This window comes from Gossypium hirsutum, chromosome A04 (assembly GCF_007990345.1).
Source record: "Gossypium hirsutum isolate 1008001.06 chromosome A04, Gossypium_hirsutum_v2.1, whole genome shotgun sequence".
Classification (NCBI taxonomy): Eukaryota; Viridiplantae; Streptophyta; class Magnoliopsida; order Malvales; family Malvaceae; genus Gossypium; species Gossypium hirsutum.
Window position 1 is genome coordinate 38,711,886 of NC_053427.1, and position 9,967 is coordinate 38,721,852.

The 9,967-nt window shown below is 32.9% G+C and overlaps 1 pseudogene; it reads right to left on the reverse strand.

Annotated features, from left to right (window-relative positions):
* Positions 1 to 5,359: 5,359 nt before the first annotated feature.
* LOC107947833 (E3 ubiquitin-protein ligase PUB23-like) lies at positions 5,360 to 6,606 on the reverse strand (annotated as a pseudogene).
* Positions 6,607 to 9,967: the final 3,361 nt, after the last annotated feature.

Below are 9,967 nucleotides of genomic sequence, written 5' to 3' on the forward strand. Positions count from 1 at the left end.
ACGAAATAAGCTTGTAGTCCAATCATAAGCATAATAGAACAGGTATAACGCATGTGAATGGACAGATTCAGATTACCATGCAAACAATCTAATTTACTCACCACTGCCTCGTCAAATATTTGAAACAAAGATGGACATGTTTTAAGGCATTCAGTCGTCTCACATTGTTCCCACAAACCATGAATAAATTGCGAGTAATAAATCAAATGGTAAACATAATCGTCACAAGTAGGTATTTGAAAAGATTCACATGGTTCACAGAGTTGCATAATCATACCATGCATTAATCGACGGTCTATAGATTCACTCACACATGCATTATCAAAAACAAGAATCTTTTTATCAACCATCAAAACAGATAGATCATCAATAAATAAAATAGGACAGTCAAGCACGTTTCGATCTAAGTGTTCATCAACACGATCTTTATCACTATCCGAGGAGTACAAAAGTGTTTCAAAGGTTTCAAGCATCTTACCTCGATAAGCAGAAGAATAAGGGTCGATTTTACCTTTTTCATTTAAAACAAACCTTCGCTCATCGGGGACATAGTGTAGTCGAATCTTCGTTGTTGAGTTAACGTTTTTCAAATGGAACTCAAACTTCATGTACAATCACATAAACTGTTTAAGGCACGAATATAAATTGATAACAAATTTGGAAAATTTCGTTACCTTATTCTCCAAAACAGATTTGGACAAATTCAAGGATTTTACACAAGGTAAATCAAGAGAATAACAAATCACGCTTCTTTTCGTAATGACTTTATCAACCACAATCGAAGAGTAACAATTAATCGGATCAAAATGAGGGGATCTTTTAAGAACTAAGTCACCAAAAGTTTTATCAATAATTTTCAAATCTGCACTGGACTCGGTTTCTAAAATTTCCTTACCTCGCTTACCTTCGGGATCATGTAGTGTGATTTCATCTTTGCTTAAGTTGATCGTATGAAAGCGTCTTTCATTTGAGAGGTATTGAAGTTGAAAGTTATCTTTCGATCTTTCGGGAACCTGAAAAGTAGCAACACAAGAAAAATTCATATCTTGGTTAGTGGAAACATTCCTCACTACCCTTTCCACGTCTTTTTCTTTTGTTTCTTTTCTAATTCATTTTCTCTTCTTTCTTCAATTTCTTTTTCACTCTCAATCTCTTTTTGCTCTTTTTCATTCTCTTTTTCTTTTTCCTCACTTGTTTTAACAGAATTTTTCAGTTTGATTTGGTCCTCATGGACTTGTTCCAGAGTGAGCGGCACTAAGGTGAGTTTCTTTCCTTGATGCTTGAAAGAATACCTATTGGTACGACCATCGTGAGTGACTTTTCGATCCAGTTGCCACGGTTCTCCTAGCAACAAATGGCAGGCTTGAATAGGCATTACGTCGCACACAACTTCGTCTTGATACTTACCGATAGAAAAGGCGATGCGCACTTGTTGAGTGACCCTAAATTGGCCTTCGTTGCTAAGCCCTTGTAGTTGATAAGGTTGTGGATGCTTGGTAGTGGTTAAGCAAAGCTTTTCCACCATCGTCGTGCTGGCTATGTTCGAGCAACTTTCACCATCAATAATAACTCTACAAAGCTTACCTTGTACGTGGCAGCGAGTATGAAAGAGATGTTCTCGTTGCTGCTCGCTCTTTGGTTTTGCCAAAGATGATTGTCCATGATCATGACAATCATCATCCATTCTAGGGACACGTTGAGGGTTGCACCTATGGGGCTGGTTATCCCTATCTTCCTTAATTGGATCTCGATATTGATGTTTTTGATTCACTCGTACCTCATTCAAAGTAGTATTCAATGCTTGAAGTGTAGCATTTATTTGTGTGATTGCAGCAGTATGTCTGTCTAACTGTTGTTGGACTTTCATAAGTGCATCATTATTATCACCTTTAGACATCTTCAAAACCTGTAAAAAATAAACACTCAACACTCAAAAATAAAGGTTAGCAAACCTCACCATTAATCACTCAAAAAGAAAAATCAAATTCTCAATAAGGTCGAATTCAATCTTGTGAGTTCTTTATCAGAGTTTATATCAACCAATTAGAGAGTGTGAACCAAACTACCAAAGAATCCTAATTTGCACTAGGATGCCAAAAACTGACGAGACACCAAGTGATTCGTGTTGCACCGAGGAAGGATTGTGCACACGTTTAAATCCTACTAACACAAGAAACAAGAAGGTGTTAGATATTTTAAAAGGATAATAAAAAGTAAACAAATGAAAACCTACAGCTAAGAATCAATAAAAATTGCTGAAAACAGAAAACCCGAAAAACTGTGGAGTAACTTGACAACTTCGTTCGAGGTGTTCCCGATCTCAAAAAATCACAAAATTAAATCTCGAATGTCCTTAAATATTTAATTTTTGATCTGGAAAGTTTGGGCACCAAACTCAACCCGCTGAATTTTTTAAAATTTTTATTGGATTTCGTCTTTTTTTCGATTTTTTGACTTTTTTGATTGATTTTTTTGCAGGAATAAATTTTTTATATTCAATCACAGTTCCACAAATATGTATGTAAAATTTCAGATCAATTTGACAACGTTTACCCACTCAAATAAAATTTTTTTGAAAGATTTTTCTGGGTAAAACTGCTGTTTTTACTTTAAAATATTGAGATCAGTTTAGAAATCAACCAAGAACACCCAAAACGCCCAAAATCTGATACCAAATGATACGGGGTTACGCGCGGACCAAGATCGAGTTGCCAAGTCACGAGAAACTCCTACGAAAACCCTAAACAATTAGATCTGAAACGAAACAGAAAATTAAAAGATTAGATTTTTGAATTTTCAGATCTGAAATAAAATCCCCAAATCAGCAAAGAATCAAATTAAGAATAGAAATAAGTGTTAGGGTTCTTGAAACCCTCAAGGAGATTGTGATTCTGCCCAATTGAACACCAAGATAGTTTTCCCCAAATTTCGACAATCTAATTTCACCCAAAAAGAGTATGGAAAAACCCTAGAAATTGGGGATTTTTGGGCTGATTCCTTAAGATAGAAAAAGGCTGAAAACACAATAAGAACAGAAAATAGATTAGATAATGATTCAGCACAAGTAGAAATAAAGAAAGAATTGACAGTAAGAAATTAAAAGATAAGTCCTAAGAAGCCTTGAAATCTCGAAAGATCTCACAACTCCCTTCAAACGGCTCTAATCTCCCCTCCAAAGAATATCAATGGCAAGAAGAAGGTTGAAGATGGCTCCCACAATCACAAGATTGTTAAAACAACTTCTAAAGAAAACTCAAGAGAGAAATCTTGGAGAAAACTCAAAGAAAATTCTGCTCTCAACAAATCTGAAATTTTAATAATAATGATAAGTGTTTAACAAGGTGGACAGCCATGCCTTTAAATAGGCCTTATAACTAGTCCTAATCTAATTAGAAAACTAAAATAAAAAAAACTCCTAATTATTTTAATAGGGAAATTTGGTCAAAGGTCATTTTATCTGGGACTCTTGGACTGAATATTGACATAAAAATTTAAACTAAGTAAATAAATAAATAAATAAATAAATAAAAATAAAAATAAAACTTTACAACTTGGGCCACTTTGACAATTTGGCCTGATTTTCAACTAAGTATGGATGGATTTCTTGATTGGGCTGGGATTTTACTTATTGGGCCTCGCCTTCAAGAATTTGGGCTTTTGTGACTCGTATCAGTATCCCATAACTTCTTCGCTGATGTCTCCCTCATGACAGAGTACTTCTGCTCTTTGGCCAAACATAGGCGGATTGTACCACACGCCTGTCTATTGATCTTGGCCCACTTCTTGTCATCCATCTTGTCAGGTTTTTCTTCAAGGGCTATATCTAGCTCTTGCTGACATAAGACATCTAGGATCTCACATTGCCACATACCAAAATTATTGGTACCGTCAAATTTCTCTACTTCAAATTTTGCATTTGTCACAGTAGTCCTTGCTGATGACGATGCTACTGCCATTTTTCTCCTCAATCCCAACTACTGTATACGTGAATAGTACCATATACGTGAATAGTGCTGTATACGTGAATAGTGCCGTATACGTGAATAGTACCGTAAACGGTCGTATTCCCCAAGTACGAATCTGGCTCTGATACCAATTGTTGCGCGGAAGCGTGTGAAAGAGTAAAAATATTGTACTGAAAAATCTCACTAAGTTCAATTCCCAGGAAAGAGAGGTAGATCACGAAGATCACTTAAATACCAAGTCTTTCCTAGCCAGAATATCCCTCTATCGTAATTTAATAGCACAATAAATCACTACAATCACATTCACAAAATATGCAAAATAAATAATAAAGAACAACAGAATTTTAACGAGGTTTAGCAAATTTTGCCTACGTCCTCGGGCACTACCAAATATATTTCACTCCAAAAATTACAAGTGAAATTTGCAAATAGGGAGAGAGAATAATGCCTTAAGTAGAGAATGGCAATTATGGGATGAAGAAAGTAAGAAATGGTTAGGCCTATTTATAGTTGAGGTTCAAGGATCAACTTGCAATGTCCCTATACAATTAGGGACCAAAATTGCAATTATCCCATGCCAACTTTTAACCCAACTTGCCAACCAATCTTACTTTCTACTTTCGGTGCCCACCTTTTTTTTTGACTTTTCAAAAGAATGGGTGGGTTCCAATAAGAAATGAGTAGAAAATGGCAAAAAGAAGGAAATGGAACCTTTTCTTTCTCCCAAGATTGCTCGTCTGCTGGTTTTAGGAGAAAAATGCGGGTTTTCACAAATAAAAATTCAATTAAAGTGGTTAAAATTTCAAAATGTCATAATGTGTGGCTAATTTTTATTTTTAATGCTAATATTCAAAATGTGGTTAAGGTGTTACTATATTTGTAAAGATGTTGTTTTCTAAGTCTTGGTGGTTCGAGTCGTAGGCACCTAAGTATCTCTTTTGTTATTTACACATTTAATATTGACACTTTTTTAGAGTTTTGTAAGTACTTTCATGAACCATACATAATTCTTCACCAGGTTTGAGGACAAAACTCACTTTCTATATTTCTCTTGAGAGAGCCAATCCGATCTCAATAGAGATATTTTAATCATTTATTTAATATATCAAACCTTTTTCTTGAGGTCTTAAAACAAATATTATGAAAACTTTATTTTTTAAAAAATAAAAATAAACAATCATGTACACAATATTTTGGTAATTGACAGAGGGGGAAAGAATGTTTAAAACTCTTTCTTTTGGTACAAATGTCTCGGCCTAAAGATAGAAAAAGGGTTGCAAAGGGTGAGATTTAAAGACATACTAGCATTACCATTCAAGGATACCTACACAAATCACATAAGTTAAACTCTAAGTTCCAAGTATGAAACTCTCGAATCTGTTTAGCTTTTCTCATTATGATGAAGCTGGATATGAAGAGCGCAGATTGCTAGGTATGCAAGGAGAATCCATCCATACTCTAGCATGCAATTTGAGCACCTCCTTGGCTTTCCCTTTAGTCTTGTGTCCACATTCCACTTGAAGCACCAAGCACAATTTAGCCACAATCCCTAATTGCAGCATCTCTTGAAGCACATTAGAAGTGACACAGAACTTGGAAATAGACAATAGAATTCTCACTGCCCTTTGGTTTACAACATGAGAAACCCTAAGAATCTTCTTTGAAATAACAGCAAGCCCTGCTCCATGATTTAGCAGCTCGGATCGGCCTTCGGCGCAACGGCAAACTTCATCGAGCACTGTTAATATTGTTTCACAAGCCCTTTTCTGTGATGAATCAAGAAGCAATTCAATCAAGACAGGTACCGCGCCCGCGCTTCAGCTACCTTGACCTTGTTTCTTCCCCATTCAGATACACTTACCAGCAACTGTAGTGTAGCTTTTGAGGCCTGCTGAGAAATTCTATCACGTAAAACTCGAACCAATTAGACGAAAAATTCGTGTCTCAAGCTGATGAGTTGCATTGGATCAGCTATCTCCAGCATTGATTTCAACAACAATACTGCTTAAGCACGAGACTTGCAGGTTCCACGGTGCATTACTCTCGTTAAGGACACTACGATATCACCATTTTTGCTCATAAGATTCTTGAGAGCAGCTTCTGAGAGTTGGAGATTGTACAGAATGTTTAGAGCCTCATCAGTTGGTCTTATTGGCTCGAATTCATTATATAACAATCCGTCAACAGCTGTAGGGTCGTAATTTCTCACAATTGAAGCCAAGAACTCGACCGCGCCCGAAGATTCCATGCACCTCTTGTTTGTAGCATTCTCGGAAGCGATTGATTGTAGCCGCCTGAGACACTTTATCTGGTGCAAGTGTGACTTGGCGGCACCATTGAGGAGTTCGGTGATCTGAGCTTTGCTGATGGGTGGCTTTGGCGTTGGGATTCTTTCAATTCCATGGCAAGCATTTAACATGCACCATGATTGAATCAATCTAATCAGAGTATGATTCGGGGTAAGTTCACAATCTGTAATAACATGCTTCGTAACGGGACATGCAGTGCTGTTCCCTGAAAACAACCAGTTCACAATGCTTTCCCTGTCGTATGTGATCCCTGTTGGAACTGTAACAGGATCCTTCATAATCTCCAGAGAAATTGGGCAGATAAAAAATGGAGGAATATCAATTTCTTCCATTTTCAAAGCAACCCACACAGATGAGAAAGTGAAAAGGTATCTTAAGTTTGTTTAACAAAGATTAAGTTGTGAATTGGTTTGAATTTTGAAGAGGATTTAGACGATGACAAATTGAGAATCTATATCTCTATATATTAATACGTGGGCCGTGGTGGCGGATATTCAAACCGCGAGAAAGTCAAAACAACAAAAAGGCTGACTTTTCCAAGCAATTGAAAGGCTCAAGGATGACAACTTTAACTACTACAGCTAAAGCTATAAGTGAAAATTTGCCTGGTCCAGATTAGCTAAAAGCTTTTATGACTATAATTCTAGCATATGCTTCAATACATAGCAAATGGTGCTAATACTAACCCATTTTAAAATTTGTCTAATTCTAAATCTCATCCTTCTAGTTTATTAGAATTCAGAAATTAATTCTTCTAATTTGATTTGTTAGTATTTGGTTCTCCTACTTCATTAAATTGAAAACTTAGTTCAGTTTAAACACATAAACTTGAATTGTTTATTTTTATTAATTTTATTGTATATAAATTAATGGTTAGTTTTTGCTAATTTATTACGTATAAATTGTTGAACTATTAATTTTTTTTAAATATTGAATTGTTGATTTTTAAATCAATAATTTAATAAATTTAATAGAGTTACAAAATTAAACTAACTTATCTCTCTGAATAAGGACCAAATTCTAACATATTAAAGTATAAAGATTATTATTTTTTATAAAGTAAAGAAATGATAGTTAACAAGATAAGGAAACAGTGGTTAAGCCCCTTATCATTGGCACCTTAACGACCAAGGCTCAAGTTTTGTTGATGTACCTTAATTTATAATATGAGTTAAATACAAAAATAAATAAATATTAAATATACAAAATTAAAATTATAAAATAACACTACTCAATTAAGTTTATTATAAGAAAGGCATAGTTTAGTTAAACCCGAGTTAACTAATCAAATTAATTTGGTAAAAGATTGATTAAAATAATTTTATTATATATATAAAAGCAAATAGTAATATGGTACATGATAGTGAGTGTGGGCCAAAGGAAAATAAAAATATTAAGAATATATCTAAAATTTTAATATAAAATAGAAGTTGTAATTAAAAATATTAAAAATAATCCATGTGATGGTTTGACGGTCAGAGTGTTCACTATTTGTATGACTTCAATTTGAGTCATACTAATTATATTTGTTGTCGAGCTTTGCTTTGTTCTTATAATTCACCAAAAAAAATTAGAAATTTTTAAATTTTAAGATTAGTTTGATTCAAGGGCGAAGCCAGGGGGCTGGCATGGGCCACGGCCCCCTTAAAATGTAAAATTATTATTTTGGCCTTTAAATTTTTTAAAACTTTTAAATTAATAAAGGTAAAACTGCACTTTGACCCCCTTAAAATTATAAAAATTCTATTTAACCCTTTACAAATTATAAAGATATAAATTATAAAAAATTAAAATTTCATCCGGCCCGCTAAAAAAGTTTTCTGGCTTCGCCACTAGTTTGATTAGTTTATTTTTGTAAAAATTTTAGTTTAATTAACAATAAAATAATTTAAATTTTCGATTAATTCTAGTTTAATTTAATTATTAATTGATTTAATTTATTATTTAAATAAGGGAAAAATGGTATGTTTTCAACAAGAAATATAAAACAATATATATGTTCTGGATCAACAACCTCGTGCTATTTTACTTGTACCCAGAAAAGGAAAACGCCGTCAATGGCCGAGAAATTGAAATGGTGAAGGCTAATTTGGCTGCGACAGCAACACTAGTTGGTTCTTTTACTTTGGCTTCGGTTGTCCACCTCTTTTGACCCTCCATTTTTTATAAAACAAAATTTCATATTATTTTATTTCTTGGAAGATTTTTCTTTTCTTTCTTTTTCCTTTGGCGCTAATTGACGATGAGAATGATAAAACTGAGTCTTCATAAAATTAATAATAATTCAAAATTGGAATGTAGAAGCATGTCTAAAGACAACAATATAAAACTATTACCTATGTAGATTATTATAATGTCTTATCATTCAATAACTAAATTTCAATTCAAGTGTAAAACTTATTAATTTTACAAAGTATGATAATATTTATATCTTTTTATATTTTAATAAACTTAAAAATTATTTACAAAAATTATAAAATTCAAATCCAAAATATTTAGTCTTTACTTTTCTAATTTTATCATTTGAATAAAAATATATTTAATTTTAATATTATTTTTTTAAAATTTACATCAATTTGTATATTTTTGTATGATTAATCTATTAACAATCCAATCATTGAATTTATTAATATAATTATGTTTGTCATTTATGTAAAATTTCAAACTAAATTGATATCTCTATCATATTGATATAAAATATTATATATATATAGTGTACAGGTCAAATTTACCCGAGCCCATACAATAAAACAAGAACCAAACTAATAAACAATTAAGCCCAAAATACAATGTCCATTTACAGCCAATTTAAACCAAAATACAAGACCCAAACCCAAAACCATTACGGTAGTCCAAAACCCAAATACTTAGAACCCAAAACAGACCCAAGATGCTACAGACCCAACTACTTTGGCCCAACTAAACCTAAAATCCAGTCCGATGACCTAACAATAGAAACAGGCCCCATGTAACACCCCTAACCCGTATCCGTCGCTAGATTAGGGTCCGAAAATATTACCGAACACAAAAACACAACTCTGAACTCCCACACAAGTCCTATTCATAGTATGTACAAATGTTAAATAAAATATTAATCATGATTTTATCATTAAATAATATACAATCATACCAATACTCATAATTTAATCTAATATAAAATTTTAAATTCATATCATTTAGCACATAACAAAATTTAAACATGATCCAACATATATCAAAACAAATTATTCTCATACAGAACATATAACAAATCAATAATTCCATTAATTGAATGTCAGACTTATTTTATATAAGTCATCGCATATACAAAGTTAAACATCAATTGAAACAAATTTCAATTATTACTCTTTGTAAGCACTTTGCGTCATTAAAATGTGGACTCATATGAGCTTCATTTATTTTGCATATTAACATAATTTCAAAGCAAATATTCAGTTATATATGAAGTAATTCATTTCATTCTTTACCTGTTCGGCCCTCGCAATCCACTTATATATATATTCATAAATTTACAAATAACTAACAAATCTATATAACCAGGCACATATACATATTAACCAGAATTTAAGGGCATATATACCTATAAAGATGTGTAAAGGAAACTCAACTAACATATTTTAATCGCATACTAATACAAGTATAACCTTTATAATTAATTTAATCTTCTTATGCAAATCCAAGTTCCACTATGTC